This window comes from Parasteatoda tepidariorum, chromosome 2 (assembly GCF_982258835.1).
Source record: "Parasteatoda tepidariorum strain Cologne lab strain chromosome 2, Ptep-v5.0, whole genome shotgun sequence".
Taxonomy (NCBI): Eukaryota; Metazoa; Arthropoda; class Arachnida; order Araneae; family Theridiidae; genus Parasteatoda; species Parasteatoda tepidariorum.
The window spans coordinates 82,591,805-82,605,601 of record NC_141756.1 but is presented as its reverse complement, the minus strand read 5'-3'; the positions used below and the strand labels follow the sequence as shown (position 1 = coordinate 82,605,601).

Sequence of the window (13,797 nt, the reverse complement as noted above, 5' to 3'; positions counted from 1 at the left end):
TCAAAAGTTTAAGATAATGAATTTTAAATTTAAACTCTTTAGAAAATTACTTTAGAACTTTATTACCATCTCGTGTTTGTAAACAATGTTGATTAAAAATGTGCATACTCAAAATATAAGTTAATAATTAAAGAAATATAAGTTATAAATGTTTATTTTGAAAGTAGCTCTATTTTATCTAACCCTAAATATATTTATTGCAAATTTCAGTAGAACAAGCGTCTTACTGCAAATTTATGTACTATAATTAAATCAAAAACAAGAACTTTGACATAATTAGATGAAAAATTAACTCTTTGACATAATTATAAGAAAAATTAATTCGAGCTAAAAAAACATCAAAATTTATAGTGATGCAAATTATCCATGTAATGTCTAAAAAAGAAAAAAGAAAGCTAGCTGTAATTAAAATCAAAATTTTTCCCTCTGTCTCATATAAATTTAAATAAAACCATTGTAAATTTAACTTCCCTTCTAATTTTTGTTCAAAAAGACAAACTATTAAAAAATTTTAAATTTTACTTTCTTAATTTTAATATATACAGAGCCCCAGTTAGCTACCGTTAAAATGATATTATCCTCTTTAGAGCGATTGATGATACTTTTTCCATGTAAAAGAAACAAGTAAAGTTTCAGTGTGCGTTTAGAACTAGTACAGAAGGGATGTTTTATGGATCCGTGTGACCAAAAGCGAAATTTATTGTTCTTGGTGGACTATTTATTTTATTTTTTAGTTATTAAATCTTCTTTTGGTTATTTACTATTTCCCTGAACTTACGCGTATCATGCTTCCCAAATAAGTATATAAATCCATTTAATATAAACTTTTTATTTTTCTAATAATATTAAAGTAATGAAGCAATTATTTTATTCTTTTTGAATTTATTTTTATATTTCAAGTGTTCGACTTTTCAGATTCTTTACATTTTCTCAAATTTCCCATTACACTGCACTACAAATATTCCCTACTTCATATTAATTTTCGGTAAATAGTTTGTAACTTAATTGGTTGGCACTATTCTATAATTAAATGTGTTTTTTTTTTATACACTAAGAAAAATATATGATCAAAACTAAAAGAATATGGTAAAATTTGGCATGTTTCCGGCAATATAGGAACACCAAAAAGATCGGTAGTTTTTACCGAAGCTCTTTGGTGATGATTTTAGTGAAAAACAACAATAAAATGAATGTGAATTTATAATATGTGATAGAGTCTGGTAAATGTAAGCAAATTTTGTTGTTTTATCATGGCATCTTAGGCATGGTATGAAAACCATTTATTCGGTTAAATTTAGTTCTCAGTTTTGTATTTCTTACTAAACGTGAGGTAATAATAACTATGATTTTGAAAACCAGTATTTACGGTTATTTTACCAAATTTTTTTCTCCGTGTAATGTTATGGAAAAACTCTGGTGCATTCTCAAAAACATTGGTTCTACATTGAACCATATTCATAATATTAATGATGTCAACTTGGTGTAAACTTAATGAGGTTTTTGATGAAGCCATGTTTTCGTTCTAGTTGAAACACATTATCATGCAATCAACTTTAGGAAATACGATAGATAATGATACGATTAATTAACTTCAAACCATGTACTAAAATTTTCAATCTTATATTACTATAAAACAACCAACAGCAGTCTGTCGATCTAATTAACCGTAAAGTTTGCAGTAAAGTGCGTTTTTTACTGTTACATTCTTGAAACCGTTTACAACTAGCATGGTATAAAAACTATAACTACAAACTATATGGGTTTTTTACCATTTACAACTGGCATGGTTTTAAAACTATAAAAAAGAAATGGCTTTATGGTGCTGCCATCCAGCCATCTATACATGAGTGAAAGTATCGTTTTCTAATAATTCACAAATGGAGGAGTACAGGACACCCGAAACACTCCATGTACAGAAATGAAAGGAGAAATAAAGTGGTGTCAACACTGGGACTCGAACCCGCACTGTCTCGTTTAGGAGATTAACAGTTTAACCCTCTCAGTTATATTATGCAACCAGCTGTAAGGAATTAAATGACTTCATTAAGTGCGCCTAATTGGTGGGATAAATTCTGATTGTTTAACCGTATTAGGTGGAAGCAGTTAATAAACTGTTTTTCTGATAATTAACAGTTTGAATTCTATCTTATTTATGGTTATTTAACTGTTTTGTTTTAATGTGTTAAAATAGCAATTAAAAGAATTTTTATTTAACCATTTTCTCTGAGAAATTTTTAACACAGTGTAATAAAGTAGCTGAAAATTCGAACGATATTATGATTCAACATGCTAAAAATTTTTCAACTATTCATATTTTTTTTAAAGAAATGTGATTGTTGCATCCTTCAGAATTTATTTAATTTACAAATTAATAATTACGATATAGCTTTTTACCCAAAACTTTCTTAATGAGCCACGTATTAGCAAAAAAATAATGTGTTTTTACTACGAAAAATAACGCTATTTTTTGAGTGAATGCACTAAAATTGTAGGAACTCGAAATCATTTTGTCATTTTCAATTTTTCATTTTTGAATATAATGAGGCATATGACGCTCTAAAAAAATTAACTCAACGGGTAGCCATAATACGGTGAAAATTTGCTTCAAACTTAATAAAGAGTTAAACCACAGTAATAGTAAAAAATAAACCACAGTACCATGCATCAACTTTGAATCATATTAAAATAGCTGAAAAATTGTAAGTTAGAAATGTTCAACACGCTTCGAAATTTCTAACAATGTGCACTGTAAAAAATTTCGCCTCAAATTACGATATAAAGTACCGGCAGTTTGAGTGCATCATCAGTAAAATCCATTTTATTGTAAAATAAATTTTTAACGAAAAATAAATTTTTTCCGTAAAATGCATTTTTACTGTGAAATGTATTTTTCCCTGTAAAATTCATTTTTTCCGGTAAGAAAAAAAACTTAACGATAAAAAGTATTGGCAGACTGAATGCCAGTGTTTTCAACAGGAATTGGACCCGGAATTTCTTACAGTGTAAGAAGTAAAATACATTTCACAAACCAGGTTATATTAAATCAATAGTTTGTAAATTATGCGAAATTTCAAACCTAATTTTAACGTCTATGAAATAAGAATACGAAGTTTTCTATACTTAAAGACAAGATCGAAAAAGTGTAGTGGTGTAAGTCAAAAAACCAACAATCTGTGAAGAATGAGGTTAAAGTAACATATTATTTTTTTATGACAATCCAAGCTATTACCGTTGATAAATCTTCAATATGATTTTTAAGATTTATGTTTACCTCCTGTGAATTCATCAACTGCGATCATGCGAAAAATCAGTGATTTTGTATTAAAAAAAACTGTTTCAACATTTTTTTTCCTTACACTTATGACAGTAGATTTCTGTTTCAAAATAGCTATTAAAGAAGACATTCAGATCAAACTTAATCAGTAATTTTATTTATGTTTTCAATCTTTAATACCGGAACACATTTTAGAATTTTGAACACTATTGAAGTCCTTATTCTGCTTTTAAATTAACTGATAATCTTTTAAAAACAAGAATATCATTAATCACAACTTATAAGAATTTAACAAGTAGTTTTGTGAGATTTAAGATATTATTTAACAAAATTTCTAATGCTTTTTAGGATTTCATATCAAAAGAAAATAAATTTTCCTTTTATGAATTTGAACCTTATTTTATTATTACACTTAAAATATATTGCACAAATAGAACAACCATTAACATAACGAACTCAATTAAAATTATGTAGTAAATTTGATATTTCAATGCAGTGGGGTGTAATTACACTGTAAAAAAATTCCGAATCAAATTACGGTATAAAATACCAGTAACAGCCCTTTGATTTCATCATCCGTAAAATCCATTACTACTTCAAATTCCAATTTTACTGTAAAATATTGTACCGTAATTTTTACACTAATATTTATTTGATTGGAGTGATTCAGTAATTTTACGGTAAAATATTACTGTAAAAATTATGGTATATGAGATTTCGTAACATGTTCCAGTAAAAATGGATTTTACGGTAAGCAGTACCAGAAAGTACTGGCACCCTGAAAGCCGCTTATTTTTACAGTAATTTGATCTGAAATTTTTTACTGTATAGATTAGAAGAAGTGCACTATAAATTGTGATCAAACTTTGTATTTTATTAAAATTTTACTTTGTTATTTTGGAACTAGGGCTGGTATAGGACTCGATTAAAAGTGATGGAGGCCCTAGACGAAGTGCTGATTTGGGCGCCTTCAATTACTGATTGTCTTCTAAAAGATCTTGAAAAAAAGCATGTAAAACAAAAAAACATCTAAGCAATTTTTTGCTCCTTTCTTTGAATTTTTACATTTAATATTATGTAAAAATATAGAAAATAGTAAAGTTCGTAAATTATTCATTTTTTGCAGGGCAGCTCAATAAATTATTAATTATTAGTAATAATTCATTTAGTAATAATCATTAGTTATAATCAATAGTTTAGTAATAATCAATATTTAGTAAAATTTGTATTGTTTATAATTCAATAAAAAATATCTACATCAATCTAGAATGAGCTTAAAATCTGTTCATTTTATAAAATAATTGACAGGTAAAAAAATCAATATTTGCGACTTAAATACAATTAAATTATGATTGATTTAACTTAGTCAGATACGAATTCTCATAAGGCAACCAGTTACACATTAAAAAGAGCTTTTTTTTAAAAAAATTGTGTAAGAAATCATTAAATTTAAAAATATAAAACCTTGAAGACTGAATGTCCTGCAATGAGATTTGAAAATCCTTAGAAAGAAAGTTATGTGATAATCAGGGCCTGGATATAAAGTTTTTGAGTTGCGTCAGTGCTCTCTTGCGACATTTTCTTTCTTTTTTTATTTAATGGTCTATTGACCTAAAATATGATATGCTATGCTTAATTTTTGGCACAATTAATTAGTTTTGTTTAGTGGCAGATATTACCAAAACTCACGTTTAACAATTTATTCAATCCAGCTTATAAGCCTCTTTCAATTTTTCAGCACTTTTACAAACCTTACACTTAAACAGATTGAATACAATATTTGTAAGCTATGGATAATTATGTACAAAGACGGTGTTTAACAATAATTTCACAATAAGCAGCAAATGTCAAATACGATACTCGCTTATCACAATTAGTTCAATTGCTATTCCTAAATTGATATGTACTAAAACTTTGTTCTTCTCTTAGTTTTCATCTTAATTTTTATTCTTATTATACAACTGCTGAAATACTTTTTATTTTCCAAAAATATTTTTTAAGTAAATTTGCTTCCATTGACGAAATCCTTAGTTTATTTTAAACAATCTATAAAAAAAAGTTTCTTTAATTGATATTAACTGTAGAATATTTCTTTCCAAGACGAAATTCTTTTTTCTCAGCCTGTATCCCTAAATTTAACTCCTACCGTTGTCAAATCTATCCCTCAATGAGAAAATAGTTGATTTTATAGTTAGTTCCAATATGTCATAAATAGTTAAGAAGTAAACAGCTTCAAAACTAAGAGGTTGTCGGTCTTAGTTAAAAATCATTATATTAAGAAGTAAATACCGAATATGCCTAAATATACTTTGTTTACTTCACTTTACATCGCAAATGATTTAAGTCCTCTGGTTTAAAACTGGTTCCGAAAAAGCAAAATTAAAAATTTCCTGTACGCAAAGAAAAAAATTCTGGTAAAATTACCATACAGTACGTGACATTTCTGGTGAATAAAATCATAATTATAGTTATAAAAACCCAAAATATAAGGTATTTAAATCACTCATTCGTTAGTTTTTTTGTTCACATGGTAATGGTTTACCGGAAATTCTAGTTCTTAAAATTATAGTTTTTATTGTCCCACATTTAGTAAAAAAATACAAAACTGAAAAGTAAATTTAACCGAATAAATCTTTTCATGCCATACTCCTAAAGCATTATGATAAAATTAACATATTTTACCACATTTACCAAATTTTATCAATCGCATATTATAAAACCATATTTTATTATTAATTTTGCCAAAATTATTACCAAAGCACTTCTGTAAAAGTTATTGAGATTTTTGGTGTTCCCATAGAACCAGAAAAAAATTAAAAACTAGAAAACGCTTGCAGGAAAAGGGTTAGCCTGGAAAAAACTTTTTGAGAAGACCAAAATCTACCCTGGGCTGTCGAGCTAATGATGATAGAGCCAAAAACATGGTAAATTTTACCATATTCTGTATTACCATATGCATTATGGTAGTACATACCATATTCATATATGGTAGTTTTGAACATACTTTTCTCAGTGTATGAAGTACTTTTTAAATACTACTTTTTAATAAACCGAATATGAAGAACTGCATTTTTATTTTAAAGTTGCGTGATAATTTATTTCATTAGTTAAAAATAAATAGCACTGAAGTCAATTATTTAACAAATAATTTCAATTAATGTTATTTTATGTAATGAATGTAATTTCATTCATATTTAGCAATTTAGCATACTCATATCCCAACGTGGCATTGAAATTCCTCAGAAAAAAAGCAATAAGTTCACCACCCCAATACACAAAGTTATATCAGCCACTTAAATAATGATTTAATAAAATATCCCTAAAAAAGGACAAAAACAAGTTCCAAAAACAAAATTGGTCAAGATGATATTTAACACAACCAAAATAACTATTTATTTTAAAAAGTATGCCACATGACTTTCTCCACCTTCACTCCTTGTCAAAACATGCGAGAGAGAATTTACTTTTGCTTCGGAACGTCTTATGAGCAAGAGCAAGACCTGAATGACCCGACCTCCCTTGTTCGATTGAGGTTGCACCTGAGGAAAGCTGAGAGGATGAGTATCGTGTCCTCGAGGGGATCTTCATCGCAGACAATGATTAATCGCGGGTCGCTGCGAAATGGTGATCTCATCCTAACATGATCTCATTTGAAATTCCTGCGATTATTCTAGAAGACCTTGAACGACAGGAAAATGGAACAATCGTAATGAATTATTGAAATGTAATCATAATGATTGTTAACTAATGACTTATTAAGTAAATCGTAATGATTTATTAAGAGACATTGTAGTCATTTTGAACTATTTTTTGTTTAGAATATTACTGTCGTAATATTGAAGAACACGCGTTTTGCAAATTAATAAGATAATTGTGAAACAAATTTTGCTAGAACAAAAGGAGCAGAAAATTATTTATATCGTTTTGCTGCCTGACAAACATGGACAATCATTCACAAGAATTAAATTTTTTCTGAAAAATGAGGATCTCGAAAGAAAAAAAAGAGTCTATGAAGTATGAATACGAAATTGTTAAATTTTGTAAAATTAAAAATATCCAATCATTTAAATGTGAGTGACATTATGTAGAATTAAAAAATAACCATAACATCAATGGGGAACGAAAAAATAGTTTCTTTCAAGTATCAGTTTAAATTAAGTTTCTTCTAGAATTAAATAACTAAAGGTTTCTGAGAATGAAAGTGGTCATGCTTTAATTTCACTGAACAATCAAACACTAACAGTAATTTAATTAATATTTAGCATTTTTAGCCAAATTACTTCCTTTAAAAACAGACACTTACTGTGTAAATTATTCGTATTACTTCCGGTGTAATTTATTTATTTAGGATTAACAATTTTCAGTATGTCAATAAAAAAAAAGCATGGAAGAAAGGATTAGCGATTTTCTGCATGTCAATAAGAGAGAGCTTGAAAAAATCGTCCCAGATGAAAATCGAATTTGCTTATTTATGAAAAATTAATATGGAATGGGACAGAAAAAAATGGTATAAAAAACAAAATGGAAGGTAGAAAAAATAAAAAGAGAAATGAAATGTGAGATAGAAAAAAATAGAGCACAAATTAAAATGGAACGCAAATTAAAATGGAAATTGAAAAATAAAAAATAATTAACGTTCTTTAATTTTATTTTTGCACAAAATAGAAAGAAGTAAAAACAAAATTACTCATTTTAATTTTTACTTAATTTTTCTTTAAAAAAGTCTCAGGTTCAGAAGGGTTAAATATTTTTTTTTTATTTCAGACGAGTCAATATGTATCTTGCATTTATTTATTGGGAAAGTTACGACCATTTGTGTCCACCACTCACGCACTTTGAATGACCTGCCCCGTCTACCAATAGTTCTGCAACAGTGAAGACAATTGTGAAGAATTTTATGCTCTTTACCGCGTCGGAAGGCAAACATCGCAATCCTTTGACACCGAAGTAAAAAAAGGTCATGTCAATATTGAATTTTGCCATTTATCTTTGCAAGTCTCGTCTGAAGAATGTCAACGTTCTTAGAAATATCTGAATTATTTAAACACTTCAAACTCACAGTTTATATACATATATACTATATATATAAATATGTCACCGTGAATGACCGAAATCAAGAGAATATCGACTTTCACCAGTGAATGTCAGAAATATAAGTTATATCCAACGGATATTAATTTATTCGGTGATATTATTATATTTATTCGATATTTTAATAAGTGCTGAGGATAAATTAGGCGAAAAATATAAGTGCTCGGAGTATCGGTTAAATGTGTACCGGGCAGTGGCACTGGACCTTAAAAAAGATTGTATATATATATATATATATATATATATATATATATATATATATATATATATATATATATATATATATATGACTCCGTTTAATTTTGCGTTGCACAATTCTGAAAACACTATCTCCTTTGGAAATAATCCAAAATTCTTCAAAAGCAGAATTCCTTTTTCCACATTTCATATTTTTTAAATGATTAGTAGTCGTTCCTTGGTTTATACGTCAATAATTGCTAACGCATGAATTGCAAATGTTCATATATTCACTACTGTATAGATACTTGCTACTCAAGAAGAAGTGAAAGGATTATGACTAGCAGATTTAAATAAGATTTAATTGGATATCTGTAAGCGACGTCACGCGTGTGTGTCGAACCTGATTGGTTTCTGAATTGATAAATGCAATGATTTACCCACGATGACCTCCCTTGTAGGTATCCAGCAGCAAAAAAATGCTTTGAATGTTCGCAATTTCTGATGGATTTTATTTATGAAGTTGGAGCTCCACCCAAAGAAAATCAATCATTAAAGTTCCGTAATCAAAAAGATATAACTTACCGCTGAAATACATTATAATATATATATAGCAGTTCATAAGCTGGTTATGCCACCCACATGTGAATTGAGTAGTTTAGATTTCCGTAAAATGATACTGAAAGTGTTATGTAATGAAAGTGTTGAGAGTGATATTGAAAGTGTTATGCAATGAAATTATTAAATGTGATATTGAAAGTGTTATTTAATGAAAAAGTTAAGTGTGATATTGAAAATGTTATGTTAGGAAAGTGTTGATGGTATTGAAATAATTAAATCTGATATCAAACTCATTAAATTTGATCAAAGCTTATGTAAAAGAATTCAATGCTGAATAAATACTAAATATCATTTCTTCAAAAATATTTTTATTCTAAAATAGTGTCACAAGTTTTTAATAAATATATCGTTAAAGCTTCAATGAAAAGAATTTATTAACAAGGAGGCTTTTAAGGAGGAGGCTAACTAATTTTCTACACAAAAAAAATCTTCTTTTAACTTATTTTTCTTTTTAACGTGAAAACGAAAAAAGTGCACAATTGTAATAAATAACAACGTGGGTGTAAATGCTTACTGTTGTGAATCAGCTAACTTTAATTTAAATCGAAAAGTGGTGGGTGTATTCCGAGATAAAACTGTTATTCTGATTAAAAGAGAGAGTGAATCAGTGAGTCGTGTGGAGAAATGTTTCATTCACAAGAACATTCTAATTTGACTTTTCTTGATTATGATCTAAGATGGATTGGGCACGGCTGATTACGAATAAGGATTGAATAAAATTAAGAGCTTGCGGTTGCATAAATGTTTAGCATTTTCTTTACTGTTGCAACAAGTAACAGACAATGCTGTCATATATCTTTTTCCAAGAGTTAAAATTTCAAACGCGTGCTGTGCGCTTTACAATCTTATCGTGCCCATGCATGGATTCAGATGTTTATGAGTTCTTCTGTATTTAACTGAAGGGAATATCATTCCTCTCAAATGAAGAATGGTTGAAACACAGTTTTAAAAAAATTAGAAGCACATTTTGAAGTTTTTCGTTTTCTTCCTCAGATTGATTTATATTCTTTTTGTTGGTTTTTTTAAAGTAAATGGATTAATTAATTGGATTAACTTAATTAATTGGATTAAAAAAATTTTACTATCACCTTAATAATAGTTCTAATTAAGAAAATTTTTTAATTTAATTTTTAAGTCCGATTAATTTAATGCTATTCTCAAGACAATTAGAATTTTATTTAACGAAATATTGAAAAACAAGGATTAATTATAACGTTCAGATTATTCCTTGGCTGCCGACATCTTTTTTTTCTTGCCAATTGAACTTCTGCATTTAAAGAAAACAAGGTTAATTGATTGAAAGGCGCTAATGAACAAGCTAAAGTGGATATCCTTAGGCTTTATTATTCTGTAAAAATGCCATTATACCTGAACTAAAAGTATTCCTCCTAAGCTATTTTTAAAATTCTGCAATCTATTGAAAATCTTTTTTCTTTTCCTTTCGGCCTGAGAAGAAAAATTTATGTTAAATTAATCTAAATTATTCTAGTTGTATTTACTTCTTCCAATAAATGTTTCAATTATGTTTCACGTTGCTGCTTAGTTATTTCACTTCAATACTCAATACTTTCAGCTCCTTAAATTATTTCATTTAATTATAATATTCGCTTAATTATTTCTGCTCATTATAATACTCAAATAAGCATTTCATTTCATTAATTATTCGTTTAGTTATAAAAATATTCATTAAGTAAAAGTTATATTATATCATTAATTATTCATTCAATTAAATATAAAAATATAGTTATTATTTATTAAATATAATTCATTTAGTTGTATGTAGTTAGTTATAAAGTAATTTTAAAGTTAACGAATAGAAATTCATCTCTGAATCAGAAATACCTATAAAAATGTTTTGTTCAAGAAAAGCTTATAAAAAAAACCTGCTCTATTTAAATAAAAATACAAAACTAAATTTTATTTCGCAGAAAATTTTTGACAATTTGACTGTTAAAATCATACCACATTTTCAAGGATTTTTATCAACTTATTTTTAAATCAATTTATTAATCAATTTATTTATTTATTTTATTAATTAATTTATTTATTGTATTAATTAATTTATTTACTTATTTTATTAATTTATTTATTTATTTTATTTATTTATTCATTTTATATCTATTAACTTATTTTTAATTATTTTTCTTTTGAATCATCCTTCTATACTATATTCACTCATAATTTTTTACCCTACAATTTGGTTTTAATTTCATTCTTTAAATTTATCCCGTATTCTTAAGAACCATAGAGAATTCGGATTTCATCAGCAGCGTTTTAACCAATAAAAATTTGTTTATTTATTTAAATTTTTTGTGCTCTACACAATATGTTGCCAAATTCAGAATTCTCTGTTTGGATGTGAGAAAGTGTGTTGCATTACTCATTCATTCATTCATCCATTCATTCATTCATTCATTCATTCATTCATTCATTCATTCATTCATTCATTCATTCATTCATTCATTCATTCATTCATTCATTCATTCATTCATTCATTCATTCATTCATTCATTTAAGTGAAAATTAACAGAAACTCTTTTTAAGTTAACTTAAAGAAACAGTTTTATTCAAAGAGGCAGGGAAAATATTTTGATTTAGGATGCTTTGAAGAGAATAAATTTTTAAAAATTTAAGTAAAAATTACGTGAAGAAATGATCTTTCGACTTTTTCCTCATACAAATATTATTCATTATTTCTAACTTATAAAAAATCCCTCATTGTTTTAACAACTTTATTTTTTTAATCATTGCTAAATAGAATGCAATGTGTCGATTCAGTTATTAAACTACTCTCTGAGCACATCACAGCATTAAATTAACGCATAACACGAAGGCAGTCGACATTGTTTAATTTGTACTTGCAAACACAAAGACCCTTTGATCATCGAAAGTAAAAAAGTTTCAAATAGGCCACAATTAAGTGTAACGAAAGTTCAAGATACCATTTTCTTCGATAGAAAAAATGTATACAGTTTTTATTATTCTAAATTTACAATTGGAATAGCACGTTTTCTCGAGAATATAAATGATAGGGATTATATGTCGTGGTGGAAAAAAAATGCTCTAAAACTCAAACTTTAAAAACTTCCGAATGTCTGAACAATGGATGCAATATTACGTATTCGGTAGGCATCTTCATGGCTAACCTTGTCAATCCTATTATTTCTTTCTCACTGTCACTCGAGATTTTAAATATGCCATTGTCCTTCTTTACACTATTGCAACGATGTATCTAAAAATATCAGATTTATAATGGAACATAGAAAATAATTCCTGATTATCAGTCAATCACATCAGAATAAGCATACTCAACAATTATTGCATTACAAAGACATTGATGCATGTTCTTGTTAAAAATGTTCTTTAAAATCAAGTTTCCTTATAATTTTAGAAAGTACCTCTATCTTTTTATCCACATTTTTATCACATCGAGTATTTACGACCATTTCAAATTGAGATTTATTTAAACAGGATCGTACGAACACAAAAAGAATACACAAGTATCCTTAATGAAACCATTAAGGCCAGCATTATGAGGAAAACTCCCTTTAATTACCTAAACCTCTCAAACGATTTGCATATGATCTGTATAAAAATAAAAAATGTTACATACTAATGTTGAGAGAGTGAATTTAAAACTGAGAATAAGCACAATTACCAGAGCTGAAATTCCAACTAGGGACGTATATATGAATTAAACACGCTTATCTCATATTTGCGACAACTGATAAATTGCAAGCAGGTGTAATCTCATTCTATTACATAAAATACAAAGTGTTATGCTTATTATAAGTAGTTATTTAATGTAAAGCATAATATGAAAAAATTTTCTTGATATCGTGCTTGCAATACATATCTTTAAACTGTTTGTAGCGAATTAAACTATAATCGTCTGTGCAAAATCAGAAGTTATGAAAACCAGAAAGTAAGTTTATCAGAAAATCAGAGGTTCTCTTCGATACAAAGATTAAGATTTTACAAGTTGGAACTATAAAAATTTAAACATATTAGAGGAACTCATTTTTCCCTAAATCCTTAAATATTATGAAGTTTAGAAATTAATGAAAAGCCTTAATTACAATTGATTAAATAATATAGCTATAATTAGTTAAAATAATATAGTTTACATAATTTGAGCAAAGTAGTCCAGATAACTTTTTTGATAAAGTATTTTATGTTCGCTTTTATAAAGATTTTTCCTATTCTTTCTTTTTTAATTTTTTTTTCTTATTTAAATACTCAGTTGCAACCTTTATTATACAAATTCCTTTAATTTTACATTTAAACTGCAGTGAAAAAAAGATAGTTTCAATTTCCGTCTTTGTGTTTTTAGTTAATCTGCAACTTGCAAAAAAAGAGAAAAAAATGAAATAAATAAACTTTCTGGAAAAGAAACATAACAGTTACCATAATACTTTAAAATTGAAAAGGGTTGAATAAGTAGAACTTATGGGTGCTAGCTTGGAAAATGTATTTTGAAAAAAATGCATATGAAGTCCCTTTATCTATATATATATATATTTCTCTTACACGGCGACAAAAAAAAGCCTCATTACAACTCCGCGAATGGCAACGCTAGAAAATCGACCAATGATTGCCGCTGAAAATGTCACATGCCAAATCTAGCTGAGGTG

General features: G+C 27.4%; 1 protein-coding gene across 1 annotated transcript in view; it reads left to right on the top strand.

Annotated features, from left to right (window-relative positions):
• The window catches only part of LOC107439142 (uncharacterized), a 42,211-nt gene that overhangs the window by 6,928 nt on the left and 21,486 nt on the right, over positions 1-13,797 (top strand). The gene's annotated exons all lie outside the window — the stretch shown is intronic.